General features: G+C 42.6%; 1 protein-coding gene across 1 annotated transcript in view; it reads left to right on the top strand.

Moving 5' to 3' along the window:
- The first annotated feature begins 4,521 nt into the window (after nt 1-4,521).
- adgrb2 (adhesion G protein-coupled receptor B2) overlaps nt 4,522-18,121 on the top strand; it is a 232,919-nt gene continuing 219,319 nt past the window's right edge. The window contains exon 1 of the mRNA XM_079571360.1: nt 4,522-5,322. The gene's annotated coding sequence lies outside the window, so the exon portion shown is untranslated. The remainder of the gene's footprint in view (nt 5,323-18,121) is intronic.

Below are 18,121 nucleotides of genomic sequence, written 5' to 3'. Positions count from 1 at the left end.
GTTTCAGTCTGTACTTTAATCAACAAAATATTACAAACTAATTCAAAGAAATGAACACTGCAGGCATAGGACCGACACTACAGTACAGGAAAGTTCAGATTTAAAAATCCTTTTCTCAACATTTATTAACAAGAAACATATTATAATTTACCCACCTTGTATGCAAAGACTGATGCCGCTATTGTTTGAAGAGGTCCTCCTGTCTCCCTGCTCTGTTTACTCAGCCTGTCCCTGCAGCGGCAGCAGCAGCAGCAGAAGCAGATGATGTGAGCTAATCAGGTCAAGAGCACCATTGACTTGTGCCCATGTGTACATACAGTGTACTGACACGTCCTGGTTCAGTGTATGCATGAGGAGATGTACTGACCCAGCTGCCTCATGATGCATGCCCACCTCCGGCACAGGTCACCTTTGGAGCTCTTACTTACAGTCAGACAGTGGACCGATGAAAAACTGCAGAAATAAGAAAACAGCAACAAAACAAAAACAAACAATTAGCGTGACAGGTTGTAATTTACAGAAGATTTATTGCAACTTCCCCCTTTCTCTGGAGCTCTCCGTGGTTCTGAAACCGTGAGGAAAGCCATGCTTTTCTTTTGTTAGGAGCATTGGACAATACCCTTGAAGACAATTACATGTAATTAGTTACTATCTTTGTCTATGTCTTGTATATTTGTAAAAACGTCCAAGCCTATTTAAGTTTCTGGACTGAGTTTAACATACAGCAGAAGACCATTTGAAAGCACTAATATGCCTTTCACTGTACATAATTTTGACCTGACAAGGACAACCCACTCATGCGATTGAACTAGATTATCTTATTTGCTGCTCGGTACTTTATCAGTGCAATTAAGGCCAGAATTGTGAGTTTATGAGGAGATTTACAGTTTGTTAGCTTGTAATACACGGTAGGTGATTTCCCAAGACAGACAACCTGCAGAGTGTTTCCTCCTCTGCTTTAGTTACTGGCTGCTGGAGTTACTGCATATGCAATATCATATAAAACTTTCACAAGCGTTTCAAGCATTGCCTTCCTTTCAACACATCATGGTGATCGTCCAGGAGACACAAGACACATGAGCAGTTCAGTGTTTGAAGAGTGTGATGGCACAAAGTAAAGCTTATTCTGTCTAAGTCGTCCTCAAATAGTCTGAACATGTGCAGGGCCTCCGCCAGTAACCGAGCGGAGCTCTCCAAGGTGCTGAAACATGAGCAGTATGTGTGGCAGCTCCAATATTCCAACTAAGGACAACACAAAATGTTTTACTTTAGTTTTACTGTATTAGTCTGTTTGTTTTGGTTTTTAATAGAGCTTAAGTTCTATCAATTTCAATCTGTTGCCTTTGTAGACATTTGCAGTTGATATTGTATCATGCATGTTTTGGTTTTAACCCCTGCTTCAGTCAGTCAGATTGTCCAATCAAAATGTCTACACGTATCCTATCATTTTGACTGCCAGATTTTATAAAATAAAAAATAAAAAAAAGTATCGTAAATAATAAACAAGATAAGGCAACCCGGCCTGCCCTTGTTTTTGTATGATACTGTTTTGAATTTATACTCTAACCTTGAGTTTTAGTCAGCAAACATATTACACTGATGCAATCTATGAAGAAAATGTTTTTAGTTAACGAAACATTTTCATTTCTTTTGACCACAATTTCCTTTTCTTTTGACATGAAATTTTAAATAAAATGTGGGTGGCGCGGTGCTTGTGGGTTGAGCGCTCTTACCCCAGAGTAAGAAAGTCCTGGGTTCCATTCCCAGACCGGGCAGGGCATTGTTGTGAGGAGTTCGCATGTTTTCCTTGTGTCTGTTCTGGTTTCCCCTCTCTCCAAACATGCTGGTCTGGTTGGCCTACAATGTTGGTGGGGGCGTACGGACTTGCAGGCTCAGGGCAAGCTCTCCATTTGGTCGATGCAATTTTGTCGCATAATAACAGTAAAACGTACTTTATTTTTCTTCTAATGTTATAACTAAAACAGTTCAGAGCAACATTTTAAAAAGCCATGAAGACACGGAGCTGCCCTGTCTAACAAAGCCTACCAGCCAAAAATCCATAAAAGTATAAAAATCCCCATGGAATAGTTGTGCATCAATATTAGCCAGCAAACACCCACATACTCTGATTTTTTTTTCTTTTATTTTCACAAAATTAAATGAAACACAATCTTCACATTTCTATTCTATTTCACTCATGAACGCACAACAACGATCCTTCCATTCTCTATAAGAGTGAGAATTATTCCGAGTTCTGACGGCACGATTATTTCTCTTTGGCAGGAAGCTATGGAAGTAAGTTCAATTTCTCCCCCGCCCATGCAGTTTTTATAACATGCTCCGTGCCAGCTCCCGGCTACAGTCTGTGAGTCAACTCAGTATAGATTTCTGCATTTAAATCATGAACAAGACAGGCAACAATGACGACAGAAAATGCCACAAACTGCGTGTTTTGATATTAGAGTCACAGGTATGCAGACCTTACCTACATTTGCTTGAACAATTTTAAGTGTGTTCAGTCACAGCACAACACATGTAAATGACTCACTTGTTTACTTCAGTGCGCCTCAAGTCCGTATGATATTAGTATCAGATGCCTCTATACTGTTTTTTTTTTCTCCATAGATGTCTCGAATAACAGCCTTGAACTTCCCGACACCTCATCCCACCTGAAGAGCTGGTTATACGAGAAAGCATCAGTATCCAATCAACACATTGTCTGAGAGTGTGATAAACATTCTCCAGACCTCTTTAAATTGTTCCTCTTTAAGTGATGATCTGTAGTACATTCTCTCTATAGAAGAAAACCTCGACATAACATCCATACCCTTCCAAACCACTGCAGACCCTTCACACAAAGCATTGAAAGGAATTGCTTCCTGAGTTAAAAATGCAAAACATTCCCTCTCCGCTTTTGCACATGCTACTCCATTTGCACTCGAGCAAACGCTTGGTAATTGACCCCCTTAATTGTTGCAAATAATTTGCATGAGATCCTGTAGAGCTCTCCGTGGTGCTGAAACATTTGCCCATTGCTCCACTTCATGGATAGGCGTTTTGCAGGTTTTTGGTAAACATTTGAAGCACATCTTTGTCACTATCTGACGTGTTGTTGGTTAGAAAATGCAATATTGATCCAAAACTGCTGAAACAAAATCTCCAGTAGTTTTACTTCCATTTTTTTTTCAAGCGTCCGCCAACCCTCCCCTTGTTTCATAAAAGGACAAAAAGGAAAAACAAAACAGATTCTGCAGCCCGTATGGTTATAGTTTAGCTATGGTGAGTGTTTTTACTTGCGATGAAAGGGTTAAGCTAAACAAGAGATGACGAGAAGAGGAAAGCATGTCCTGGAAAGTAGGACCTCAGGAGAAGCTACTATATAGTGTATAGATTACTCTACGCCATTGAAAACACAGCTCCAGGTGTGTTTCCTTTTTGATGAGAGAACAACATCGTAACTAGGTGAAAAGCTCGAAATAGTCGATTTTGCATACACCCCTCACCTTCATATGAAATAATTTCCACCTTAAAGGAACAGGCCACCGTTTTTACATTTTGAGATACGTGAGTTTAGATGAGTTGATGCGTACCTGTCTGGTCTTTGTGCGTGCCCTCAATCGCACAAAACGACCAAAGATGTTGTAAGCATTTGTCCATTTTCCAATAGCTCCAAACCGGGGTGAAGTTGGAAACTATCACACTCTTCCACGCACAAAGACCAGACAGGTACGTCGTCTAAGCTTAGGTAAGAACATATCTCGGTATGGAAAAACGGTGGCCTGTTCCTTTAAGAGCCAACTTTTATTGGCTATTTGAAGTCAAAAGTCATCAGATCCACGTTTGAATATAACGTATGATTTTTGTTTTATTTAAATAAATACATGTTCCATAAATGTTTTTGTCAATGATTACATTCTCATCATTAATCTTCAACCCGCCATTTTAGTGGCATGTTACATTTTATAACATGTAAGTAAAATTGAGGAAAACGACTGTAAGATTTGACCAGAAACCTGTAACCTATATTCTGTGCTGTATCCCGTCCCTCTACCTTTTCTCATCCATATGCAAATACTTGCAGCAGAACTATCTAATCACATCAGCTGTGAGGCCCCATGATGCTGCATCATGTGTTCACAGCGAAGATTTATTGACATTTTTGGAGAGGTTTGAATCAGACCTCTATGAGCAGAACAAGAGCTTCAGATATTTACCTGGTCTAATGTTCTGTGTGTTGCTATTGATCTGTATCTGTATTTGTATTTTTCTTTGCTAAAATCGCTTTTGCCTCGTGGCTTCATCAAACTACCATTCAGAGCTCAAGATACAGGCCATCATCACACCACCGCCTCAATAAAACTGAAAATAATCATAAAAAAAAAAAAGTACACGACGTGTGGCGTCGCAAAAATGTTTGATATATTTCGAAGAGGAGGTCCATGTGCAATAGTTAGAACCTCCGCGTGCTGACGTCACTCCGTGCTTGGATGTGGGGGTATAGCTAACAGGAGGGGAGGGGGATCCACTGTGAACGCGCCTGACAGTTCTCCCAGAGGAGGGCAGCGAGGGCGCGCATCTGTGTCCTCCGCTAGTGAAGCGACTGCAGGGGAGCCAGATGACCGAGAGTGAGCCGCTGCCTGTGGATACTTCTTTCCCGAATGCCAAGGTTGCCGCCGCCCGTACGTAGCGCGCATCACCTCAACGTCTGAACGGGAGGAGAGGAGAAGAGTGGCGCTAGATGGAGGGGCATGATTCCCTCATCTGCTCAACCGCCTCACGTGAAAGGCTGTGGACTTGGAAAAGCAGCAGTCAGTAGGAAAAACTCGCTTTTTTTTTTTTTTTTTTTCGCTGCGGTTCTGCTGTTCGCGAACACGTCCCCTCACCGCTTAGGAATACTCTGCTGCCTGTATGCGCCAAACCATGGAGCTTAAATGACGTGGATTTATTAATGATCTAACTGGACATCTCAACAGTATCTCCCTTTTCATCTGCCCCGTGTTTACCCCGTGTTTTTTGGGGGGGGGTTTGACTACGCTATGGTTTCATGTCCTTAGTGATCCTTCCCCGGTTCGGTTCTTTTGCTTTTTTTCCCTTCTTCTTCTTTTCTCCACTTGTTTTCGGCGCAGAAGTGGGATGCCTCGCGAAGAACATTTGTGGTGGAAGATTCCGCACAGAGGAAAGGCTCAGGCTCAGTGAGAGAAGAACCATGGTCTCCCTTTTCACTTGAAACCCAGCATGGATGGGAAACTTAATTTGTGTCAACGGAACCGACCCGGGATTAGCCGTCGCGTTGAATAACTACAGCTGACAGACAGTGACCAGGTAACTTTCTCTCTCTCTCTCTACTTCTGTGATCCCAAATCCAAAAATGACAGCGATTACCTGCGCATCGCTATTGTCCGTTTTGTTTTCCAATACTCGGATTATGCGAGTGTTGTAGGTGGAAACACAGGCCATTGGTGACTTTGAGCAGGCGCAATGTGATGCCATGGTGTATTATGGTGCGCAAACTTGGTGCTATTTGGTGTTTTAGCGCGCTGCCCGAAATTGAACTTTGCGCAGTGGCCAAAAAAGCTGGGCGCACGTTACTACAGCTGCACACCCTCTTTCTATGTATCACAGTCGTGTCTGTCCCCTGAAAAACACGCTCACATTCCAGAAGCGTGGGGGGGGACTTTCACGCGCAATGCCATTTTGAGTTTGATTCAGAGTCAGAGCCGCTCTTCTGCACGCCGGGAGCTTTCCCTGACGGAGCCCTAAATGGCTGCAGGATGTGTTCTCGTCCTATTCTCCAGTGCGCGCCCGCTGCCTCCCCCGCTGCATGCTAAAGAGCCACGAAAGGATGTAGACTCCAGCGAGCGTGCACTCGGGCACTCAGGGGGGGCTGCTGTGACTTCCATCCGTCCTGGCATCCTATCCCCGCGCGTAACAGAAAGCCCTTTGAAACCTGATTACGCGCTGAGCTGCGATTGATTTGACAGCGTCTGCCGCAGTGTCGACGCTCCGCTTTAAACCACGCTACTTTCCAGTCAAACGATGTGGAGTCCCGTGTGTGGACTCTTCCCGAACACGTCCCCCCCCCCAAAGTCCCCGATAGCAAGCAGGTGGCCCCGGTGACGGTGAGCAGGAATGACAAGCGGGAGTGCAGAGCAGCCTTGAAGCATCCTCTATCTTCTACATAGCCATCTGTTGAACGTGCAGTGCATGCGCGCTGTTCCTCACGCACTTCCAACTCCTCTATCAAACGGCCTTTAATAATAGAGTAGATCAGACACGGCACAAGCGACCTCCATTATTCCATTCCGCAAGAAGCCATCTGCAGCATGTTCAACTATTTCCTACAATCTTCGTCTTATTCCAGGCACTGTCGAGCCATAGCGCCTGTGGGTGAAACTGCTCAAGACATTCATTGGCACACTGTCTTCTTGGCAGTCGTTCAACCTGTCTTCAAACCACATAACGACTTCATGTGGTTATCAAGGATTCACTGGGCTACATGGATGAAGCCTCTCTGAGATAATTCACCTGTTGGAAGATCAGAAAAAGGGCAAATGTCTTCATAGTTAGACAGTGATTTTAATGAATCTCTGTCCAAAGATATTTCACCCACACTGCCACCTGAAAGAGTATTACCTTGCTGTTTCTTCAGGAGTTCTTCTCCAGTGCCCTCTGTCTGATGTGAGTGGTGAATAATCACATTCTCTCTTCTTGATTTTAATGCACTGAATAACCTCATTTGTTTTATTTCTTGGGGCGGCTGTCGGGACTAATGGAGCCGCCAGGGCCATGTCCCCTTTTAGCAGAGATGAGCAACCCACAGATTACATGCGCACACGAGAAGGCAGTTTTATTTTTTTTATACCGAGCCGCTGAATAGAGGACACAGAGGTTGGACCGAAGCGCGTTTATATGGGAACAGTCACACACAGGTTATCAGAGGCACACGAGTCATTGTTCACTTTTAAATACTATCATTATAGCGGTCAACAGGTGATGAACTATTGTCTGTCTTGTTGTGCTGTGACTATGTAAAATGTGCACGTCGGCTTTAGTTGGGTGGCCAAACTGAATCGACTCTTGATCTGGCTTCATCTATGCTTTCAAGCCTCTCTAGCATTTAGAAATACTTAAACAATGATGAATTAACAAATGGCATTAGTGGGAAAATAAAAAAACCCAAATGACTTCAAATCATAATAGTGGCGTTGTTACATCTTCCCGTTCCGATCCAGCACACCAAAATAAAAGCACCATCTTACTCATTAGTTCAGCAGTTCATTAGTTCAGCTTTCTTTCTGCCTAACTATTAACAGACAAAAAAATGTGAGTGTTTAATTATATTCTCGCAATGTAGCAAGTACCTGCTGAACGAATCAATGAGACGAGCTGTGTGCTTTTATTCTGGCGTGCTGGATCGAAACAGGAAGTCACTTCTTGGGCACTTCTTGGGTTATGCAGTTATGAGTCAATTATGGAATCGTGATGTCAAGTTGTTATATTTCTATGAGGTACAAGCAGGTTATATCTTGATCCCTAACATAGGCAGACCGTTCAATTGTTCATAGTCAAACCCACATTTACATTCCTTCCAAACACTCATCTCAGGGATGAGATTACAAGCATGTTTCACAACTTTCAGGAAGAAAACTGGAGCTCTAGTAACAACAAGCATGTTCATAGCGCCTCAGTGCCACCTCGGGTTAGTAAACATTCTGCAAACATTTGATTAAAGTATAGTTGTTTAACTGATCTCCATTGCATTCCCTGGCACAAAAGCATTAACTTAATAAATCCCTAAATTACCCATTGTGAACACTGTGTTACTGTCTCCAGCTTGGTCTTTCGATTTGGTGACATCTGCGAAGATACGTGCTGCTCAAATCTGCCTTGCAAATGAGCATGCTGCCTTAATGGACCACAATGCCATTTTTTCCCCCCCTCTCTCTCTCTCTCTTCTCATTTTTGAAACAGTACTGGCATGAATGAATGTCTTTCTTAATCTGTAGAGTGGAGAAGTTCCAATAGCTGAGGCTCCTATGGGCTGCAGCCAAACTGGCCAACACGGTGTCTGGAGATGTGCACAGATCTGCCTAAGTCCCTCCAGATGAGCCTCCAATTGGAATGTATGAGCTGCGGGCTCAATGGTCTAAAGCTCATTATGGCCAGCATTCAGGGTGGGATCTGCTCTCACACAATTAATCAACAGCGCACACAGAGAGGAGCACGGGTTTCAGCAAAAAAAAAAAAAAAAAAAAACATCAATTGTGGTGGATGCATGACCAGCTATCTTTATACAGGAAACTTACTTTGCGACTACTCCAACACTGGGTATCATTGCGATAAAGGACCAGTGTCTTGGCCAAAGTCAGTGTTGAACATTAGTTGCCTAAACTACAGGCGATTGAACAGTATGGAAACATTTAGTGCCAGCATGGTCTCAAACATACTAGTGTTTATTTTGACATATCTGAAGAAAGTAGACAGCGTGTGAAAAACATATTGTTTTGGACTCAGCAGTTGGCCTGTGGATGTCTGGCTTCATTGGTTTTGGATAAGCTATTTGTGTGTCTATTGGGTGCATTCAGTGGCAGTGGAGAAAAAAAGAGTAATTTGTGACCAAAGCGCAGCAGGAAGGTTAAATGGGAGAGAGAAATGAAATGCAGTGTAATGACGGTCTTATCAGCAAAGGATCATCCAGGCAGCAGCTGGAAGGGAAACACAAATGGTGCCTTGACATGGAGAGATCTATGGAGCACTCCTAGATCAGTGGCACTTGAATAACTCCCCTAAACGTGATCCTAATAATATGGTCTATATCCACCCACATGTCAGCAAGGAAGGCTGCCAATGCTAAAAATCTTTATCCCACCCACAGGCATTCAACACCTGCCTCTCACCTGCTCCAATGTCAATTTATATTTGGAAAATCATTTGCCAGAAGGAAATGTTGCAACATTTTAACCTTTATGAAACTGGAAGCGGCGACACATTCTTCGTGTGCCTAGATGGTCGCAGTCATTCGCTAGAATTAACGCTACTCGGTTTGTGCCTGGAGGAGTCACTGCCACTGTGCGATTAAGAGAGAACCTGTTTCAGTTTATTCCATGGTCTGATTGCTATATAAGCACAAGGTTCCGAATGAAAACATGCTTCTTGGTTCATTGATTTTGCTCTGGCTGAATAGTTTTGCTATCAAACAAACCTTGCAAAGCCATCTAACCTCTGACCTTCCCTGGACTTGGTGATCTCCGCTCCCCGACACTGTCCCGTGCCTTTCCGGCTCTGTGCACTGCAATGTGAGTGTGAGGCGGCAACTTCCAGCTATTTGGTGACGTGCAGCTTGGGCCTCTAGACCCCTTCTCTAGCTTGTGCGAGCAGATACTCCGCTCTGCACTACATGAGTTTCTAGCCTCTTTCCCCAGACAATGAGTCAGTAGGAAAACGCTCTCAGAACACTGACTATCAAGATCAGTCTTCTCTCGTCTTCCCTCTTCTCTCTCTTTCTTTTTGACCTGGGGTACACTACAGTAAAAGCAGTCCACAAGCAGTGGGGTTATTTCATTAGCTTTGCCCAATAGAGGACAGTGTGTTGGAGAGTGTGCGGTGCCTGTCTATGCCAAATACCCAACTTTGCCCTATAGCTGTAGCCAATTTGCCAATTTGCTCCTCATTCAGCAGGTTGGCATTTGTGCTCACATCAGTACAGAGTTTCATCCCTTGGTTTCTCTTCAACGGTTTACTTGTAATGCACTGCTTACAATCTGCTGGGCAAATGCTCAAGATGCTGGATAAGCATCACACTGACGTTCGACCCGCTTCCGCAGGTCTTTTCTCGCTTGTGGGCGCACCTTTACATTGAAATAATACAGAAATCACAGCAGAAGCCTTAGTCAAGTTTGGTCAGAACGGGCCGGCGGAGTTAACATTTGCATTGCTTATATATATTACAGTACATGAGTGAAGCGTCTGTGAATGAATTTTTATTTTTTCTGAATGCATTTACAAATAACTGAGGGGTCATCTGTCAGCAGGCACACCGTACTCTTCCTATAGCAGTATTTATGTATACACAAATACAAGAAATTGCATGGAGTGTGAACATGGTGATGGTGGCAGTGAGAGAGTGCACACATGCTTCTTGTTTGTATTGTGCATATGTAGACGAGGCATGACGACAGCTTGGGTTTGTTTGGATCATTGCACTTTGGCACGGCCACTGTTTCTTACACACACACACACATGCACGCACATGCACACGCACACATACAGACATACACTTCCTGTCTGTTCTCTTTGCATATTTCAGCTTCTAGATCCTGTAATATAAGCAACAATACATTGTCTTGCAATGTTAAACTGTGACACTGTATTGGACATGCCTGAGATGACTCGAGTCTGGACTGTTTTTGGTGTGAACCTTGCAAGCAGGATAATGTATATATCTGTACACTCACTATATACTCATCCCTTATGGTGACGAACATGGGTGTGATATAGAGGTCATAAACTAAGATAACACATCAACCGTGTGACGCACAGTGCTGTTTGCTACTGCTGCAAACTGCTCATAAAGCAAAAGCCTGTCATGTTTTACTACTTGAATAAAAGGCCATGAGTACACATGTAGAATTATATACATGGTCTAAAACATGATGAAACATTAAACATTTAATCACTGGAGTCAGAATTGCCCAACAGATACAGACATAGTAGTTGCAATGGAGTCCAGAGTTTTTCCCAGAACATCCTACACGCCATACCTCTCGGCTCATATGCCTGTTGTTAGTGGGGCAGCAGATGCACTTGGCACGGCCTTGGGTGACTGTGTCAATATGGTGAATGCCATTTTAGTTCAGGAACAGCTCATGACTAAACATCGCTATAGCTAGGGCTAAAAGAAAATGCACAATGAGCTTGCTCTTGTACATTTAATCAAACCTTTTGCCGAGGGAAAGGAGAAGCGGCGGTCTCTTTGGGGAATATGCAGGTCCAGGGCGGCTAAAGGATGAGGTAAGAAAAAGAGAACAAAGCAAATTAATTGTGTGGAATTGCAAAGATAATTCACACCTCTTATTAATATTGATCACACAAGGGATAAGACACTGCCGCAAATAACCATAGATAGCAGCAGATTTAATCATAAATGAGTCAATAGATCCAGATCCACAGAGAATAGGCTGTGCAGCTTGACATGGTTTAATCCTTCACATATCAAAATTAAAAACTGGCATACACTGTTTCATTCCTACTGTCAATTACAGGGATATCGGTTCAGTTCAACAATTGTAAATTTGGGGGGTTCAGTGTCGTACACTGCTCTTCACAGACATGGTCACACTAAGTTTTCATTCACTCCACACACGGCGGGCGGTGATGTGTGGATTCCCACAGATTCAGACAGGTTGAGTACCTGAGTGGTTCAATAGAATGACATCCACAGGAGTATACCACGTGGAGCTGGGATGGGCTTTTGTTGTGACTACTAAAACTACTAAAACTACTAGTATCATCACTACTGCTATTGCTACTACTCCATCTACAGCTGAATTACCCCCCTTGGGGTGGTTCTTGCCTTGCCAGCCCAGCTATACAGGCTTTTTAAAGATATGTAGTCTGGGAGCGAGTATGATCGCAGCAATTTCCCGATGGGCATAATTGACAGACGCGATCAACCAATTAGAGAAACGCCAGATATGAGGCAGGACCCAGCAGCAGGAAGCCTTTTCAGTAAACATTAAACAAGGAGGGGATGGCATGTCTGCCAGTACAACTCTGTTTATTATTTAAAACAGATGAAAAGCAGAAGAAACCAGAGTATCAGTCGCCGCACGCGCCATCTTTAATGTTTTGGTAGAGTGCGGTGACCACTTCCGTCTCTTGGTGCGACAAACTCCCACCTCTTGGTCCATGAGTGGAACATCAGTAAATGATAGACTGTTCTTCTTTTGAACAGAAAGGAGAAGCGTCTGGCTGACCAGGCAAAGACTTTTCCCGACGAAGGCCAATGGCTGAAATGTTACATTCCCAACGTGCCTGTTCCAAGCCAGGCATGTGAACTCTTTTGAAAAGTTTTTTGTTTTTCCACTCATAAAGTAAATATTCTGAATATGTTATTATTTTTCCCTTATGCCCACAGTCCAGCTTGAGTTGTACAATAATAATTCAACGCAATGTTTTTCATAATGCCTTTGGGAAAGTACCAAGAGTCGACACGGCGTATTGATTCAAAGCATCTAAAGCTGCTATTTTATCGTACTGCACAGGAGGGCCCTTGAGGATAGCAATAGCTAAAGTTTCTATTTCATGATTGCTTTTTTCCCCCCTTTTAATTCAGCGGTGCAGTAATCCACATACCTCATCCACCATAACCCTATGTCTAATACTACCCATTTAAAGGGCGCCCAAAAGCAAATGGCACATCCCCATCATGGGACTTATCTTCTACTCAGAGCCCTGTCTGACATTCATCCAACTGTGTCACACTTTTGGTGTGGCAGGCCAACAAGTGGAAGGCGAAAAGAGAAAAAAAAGTGTTGCATTTATGTGCCGCCTTGATCTGATGGAGTGTGATGTGTGCATGTTTGTCCACTGTTCCGAGTGCAGATGTAAATATAGCCGGGGACGTCCAGTCTATTCCCTTTGGTTGAATAGAGATGGATTTTTGCTTTGAATAACCTTTACTTGACTTCGCTTTTGGGAGACATCTATGCAGCAATATGCAGAGCTCAGTGTATTTTCACCATAGATGTACGAGATTTAAATACTGCTTTAATACAGAACTATGTGCAGTATTCAGTAACATTTTGTCTTTTTTTTGGTGCAGGGAGATTAAAAAGAAAAAAGAAGAGACTTGTATTTCGGCTTTATCTGAGGAGCACAATTCATACACACATTAATTCAAAGTACTTCACAGAACTGGAAATGAGGCTAAATACACACTTAGAAGGCAAACAAAGTGAATGAAACCAAAACAATCATAATGAAGTTGAATAAAATGCAAAGAGTGCAATTGGAGTACTTTCAGTCGTCATTATACAGAACTCATTTGCCTGGATTTGTCAGAGTCTACACCTGTCTCACATCGCACCAGATTTTAGTGGCATAAAAATGAAAAGCCATTGACCAATCCCTGAGGTTGTCAGAGACCGAGATGGTTCATTTGGCTCCAACATGTCACTAAAGTACATTGGCATCTAATCAAATATAATAATACATTACAAGTGTTTAGATTGTTTGCATAATGAATTGGATTTTCTTGGTAGCTACAGCATTTGTTCTGTATAAGGAACGTTTTATCTACATTAAGAATTGGCCATGTTTCCTTCACACAAGTGTCTAGTGTCTACGCAAGAATCTTCACGACTATCTTTGTTGAATGCCCAGTTTTTGATGAGACAATAGTGAAAGATTTCAAACAACCTCAAATTGCGTGAACATAGCAAAACACATCTGAAAAATAGGAAATGGTGATTGAATGTAATTTGGATTTACAAGCATTGTGCGAGAGTGAGCCTGTGTGCTTGGTGTAATTGTTTTGCAGAACAGCTCAACAATGATTCAAAACTAAATTTACATGAGCTCCGAGCTGCTTGAAGGGATTTGAGTGTAATTCACACCAACACTCAAACTGATAAAAGCCAACATTTCCACGGAAAGTGGAGAACACACAATGGTTTGTCGTAAGTACATTTTGGTTTTATAAAATCTCCAATTGTTTGAAAAGCTTCAGAAATCTTCATATTTCAATTTCAATACGGCTAATTTGGGGTATGTAAATAACCCCCACTAAGCTCTAGCACCTTGTCAAATTGCTGCTTGCAAGTTTTGCAGCAAATAATCAATCCTTTACCTTGCAGCCTTAAAGCTTGATAGGTGAAATATATATTTGTATATATGGGCTTGTGCATGGTTAAGTATTCCTATAGTAACCATTATTCATTTAGATAATCCCATTGGACCTTATTATGATGAAGGTCACCGCTGATTTGTCATTTCTGTGCAATAATGATGATAAACCAGGAAATAAGCACTAGGAAAAGAGATATTTTACAGTTCTGATGATAGCTTTCCACATTACAATTAGACGCCATGCTATCAAGGTGATGTTGTATTCAATGCACCATATACAGAGGTCACCATGAGAAATTAACATATTTTGAATCTGCACAGCTTCTGTCACAATCATTTATTCCCATAAATTGTAAAAAAGATATGCGACTTCTTTATCTACTCCACATCACTAGGACATGTCTTACAAAATCAAAACAAACAAAATCAGCGGTAACACTTGATATTAACCTTAAGAATTAATAAGCATTAATACTTTTGTCTGTTTACATACTAATAATACACTTATTCATAGACCTAACCTAACCCTAACCTTAACCCTTACCCTAAAATGATTGCTATTTTGCTTTACATAAGTAACTGAGTAAGTAACTGAGTAAGTACTGCCACGGGGAATCATTTGTAATGTAGTGACTTGGTGTGATGCTATACTCTATACGTGTCTTTCATTTCTGTCCGCATATGTTTCTTCAAATCCGCTCTGCCCTTTGCATAGTAAAAAAAAAAAAAAAAGAAGGGTGGCATGACTTAAATTTCTATTTTTGTTCCACGTCGCAAGGACATTTCTTATGCCCTTTCAATCTCCTGTCAGAGTCCATTTATCAGATGGAGTTTTATGAAACAGACAGGGATGAAATGCTGTTCATTCTTACCCAAGTTGTCTTGTCACTACACTTGAAGTTTGCCACCTGCGGCCATTTTTGAATCTGTACATAAATCTGCCATTGCACTCACGAGCTTTTGATGGCATGTGCCTTTTTCGCCCTAGCAGAAGATGAAAAATAGTGTCACAACTGGTACGACCACTGCTACTTTTGCATAGTACTACTACTCCCACTACCTACACTAATTGCTGCTGTAATCAGTGTAAAGAAATATGGCTAAACTAATACTCCAGCTATTACTGCTTGATTTTGAATTTGCATTGAAAGAAATTCATTAAAGTGGGTCATCTTTCTTGCGGCATAGACGGAAACGCCAAGAAGCAGGAATGCAAGTGGGATGTACAGTATTTGGGAGGGAATGAAAAGTGCTGTGGTTTCAGTTTGGGATTATGTGGGCTTATAGTGACAGAATTCAATTGGCTGCTCGTGGCAATTATAGTCCGCGTTGGAAAGGTCCCCACGCCGCCCAAATGGGGATGTGCTGAATTCTGGAACATTTTCAATTACGTTTTGTGTATTAGATCATTTTGTGTTGTTACCCTGTTGTTACCCTTACTCCCAGCACCCCAAGGGGTAATTATTCCCAGTGCAGGTCCATGCAGGCATGTCGTAGGCCCATACCGTAAGTGTTGATTTTAAGCATACGGTTTAGGAAAAGGGTGGGTAAGCAGCACCCTCTACCCCCGCAGTCCGACGGCCCCTGCCAAACCCCCTTATATGGAAGGGCATTAAACCTCTTCCAACATAAACATTCCCATCTCTACATGCCAAGAATTGCTCCGACTCGAGAAAAGCCGCAAGTAAAGAAGATTTCCACTACAAATTCACGTGACACGATTATAGAGCTGGCTTGTTCTCTCTGCCCGGCATTTAAAATTTATCAACCCAGGGAAAAGAGACCGAGTGTACTAGCAGGGAAAACAACCAGCTCTGCAAAACAAATCAGGTTTAGGCTCTGCAGGTTTATGTCCCTCAAACTGAGTTACTGCACTTAATAATGCGACTCGGGACTGCTGCACGGGGATGCGGTTCCTGGACTCCACCCATTGCAGCCCCCCCTCCATAGATACACTGTGTAATTTACTAACCTCCATAAAACACAGTGACCAGCTGCTGTGTCATCATGTGTCCCCCCTGTTACCTTCACAGCCGAGGAATTGGGAGATGGAACGCTGGCATTGTTTGGCCATGTAATTAAAATATGGAGTCCGAGGCAGCGGTGAGCTTAATGAGGGATATCTGCATGGCGCTACATGCTGGGAGACCGGCATTAATCTGGTATTTTCAATCAGGGAAGTGTTCAGAGACAAATGTTCCGAATGTTAGAGAGAGATTAGAGAGAAAGACATACTCAAAAACCAAAAGATTCAAAGTGTTTCTTTTGTTTTGTGTGTTGTCTTGTTTTTTGATTGCACATCAGACACACTTTCTGGTACAGCCATGTTCATTTGCAGGTTCTGGGACTGTTTGCTCTCTAAACATTTCAACTTTCAGCTGGAAATGAGTTCAATTATTGCACTTATTCAGTGCATCTTCAAGGGATATTTTCTCAAACCCCATCTTTTTCTAACATTTTGGCCAGAACATTGGCAGGGAGTATTGAAAGCAATGTTTCTCATCTGGTGTCTTTGGGACCTCTTCAATGTATCATGACAAGTCGCAACCCCCAAAAATTATTATTTTAAAATATTTTGCAGTTTGGCCATATTCGAGTGTATTTGATGGCAAAAGTGCAGAATTTCTCAGCAGAGTTCAGTAGTTTTAAGCATCTATCATAAAACTGAAAATGAACAAGGCCCACTGAAAATGGTCCTGCGATCCACTGTTGGTTCCCGAAACACCATGTTGAGCACCACTGATCTAGAGAAACCACGGTGTCCTGTTTTGTGCTTTCTAAATGTTTATTTTTTGCTATTTTCTTGCAATCACCAATGACCAATGAATTAACCAAGCTCCACATCATAATTCATATAAGCCCCTTTTCCACAGGCAGAAAAGGGGCCTGGTCAGCCCAATGCCTGGTCAACTCGGTTAGGCGAGCTTTTCAACTGCCGAGACCGGGGCCAAACCGGTCTGACCAGGTATATGTTTTGGAATCGATCTCTTGCTGTGCTAAACTGTGGCTAATGTGTCGTGAACAGACTGCTGGCCTCTGATTGGCCAACGGGAGAGTGAAGTGAGCCCTCACCGTAACAGGCAGCTCAATATTTCACAACATCATACCGCTGTTCTCAAAGGGGATTGCGCCGATATTAGCATTTAGCCGCTGTTAGTGCAACATTAGCTGGTGTTAGCATAAGATTAGCTTACTTCCCTTCATAGTGTCATCTTTTAGCTGCTTCTTTCCTCTAGTATTTGCCTTGGCACCTCTGAATGATTCCATAACCCCCACCAGAAGGGAACATTCGTCCACATTTGTTGTCATTGCGGCTTCCAAAAATTTGCTTTGGGGACGCTGCCCATAACAACTGCGGTTGTGTCATGTAGTGGAAAAACATGCGTGTACTGGGTAGAGTCGATACGTGACAATGCGAGCTCAAATACCGTGGCGTGCGCGGTAGAGCCATACTCAGTGGAACAACAGCTATACATCCTTCAACTAACTGAACAGCAATGACTCAACGGAGGGGTGCTTGCTCATCAGTTCAAAGGCTTGATTCCAGCTCTGACCTGTGTAGGTATCCTTTTTTTTTTAATTTCTTCTTGGACTGTAGATACTCAGCACACCTTGCCTCAGGTATCTATAGTATGTGCTACTAGTGGTTGAATGGGTGAATGGCTCCTTGATGCTGTGATTAACAAACGAAATAATTACCCTAGAAAAATGTACAACCAGAAAAATATAGCGCATTGGGCATAATCAGCTGATAATCATGAGCCTAGCATGAACCCCGCCCTGCCTCTTAACTTAACTTCCAACATTACCGCATTACACTCGCATCTGGTTTCAATCACACATTAACGCTTTATGACTTTGCCTATATGTGAGAAGCCAATCCCTGGTCATGTTGAAATAGATTTTTATTGCTGGCGGCCTGACAGTATTTTAATTCCCCCAGCGGTTTCAGTATCTGAGAGGCCCCATCGCTTCTCGGAACACCATCAGCACCTTTCTCCCGGACCCAATTTAGCCGCTGATCCTAAATCTAGCATGGTGGAAGCCCTGGAGACCTACAACACCAGCTCTTCTCGGAGGAGCTCCCAAAGTACCTTGGAATATATTGCCTCAAAATGTAATTAGATGCTGCCAATCTTTCGATATCACCAGGGATTTAGACTACACTGGCTTTCCTAATCGAGATGGGGTTTTGCATGCTTGTATCTTTAAGAACTAGACCACTTTGATACATCAACATTTGTGGACATGATATCTTTTTTCATGCATCCAT

Source organism: Gobius niger (genome assembly GCF_951799975.1).
Source record: "Gobius niger genome assembly, chromosome: 14".
Lineage (NCBI taxonomy): Eukaryota > Metazoa > Chordata > Actinopteri > Gobiiformes > Gobiidae > Gobius > Gobius niger.
The sequence above is the reverse complement of the archived record's forward strand: the minus strand, read 5'-3'. Positions and strand labels throughout refer to the sequence as shown.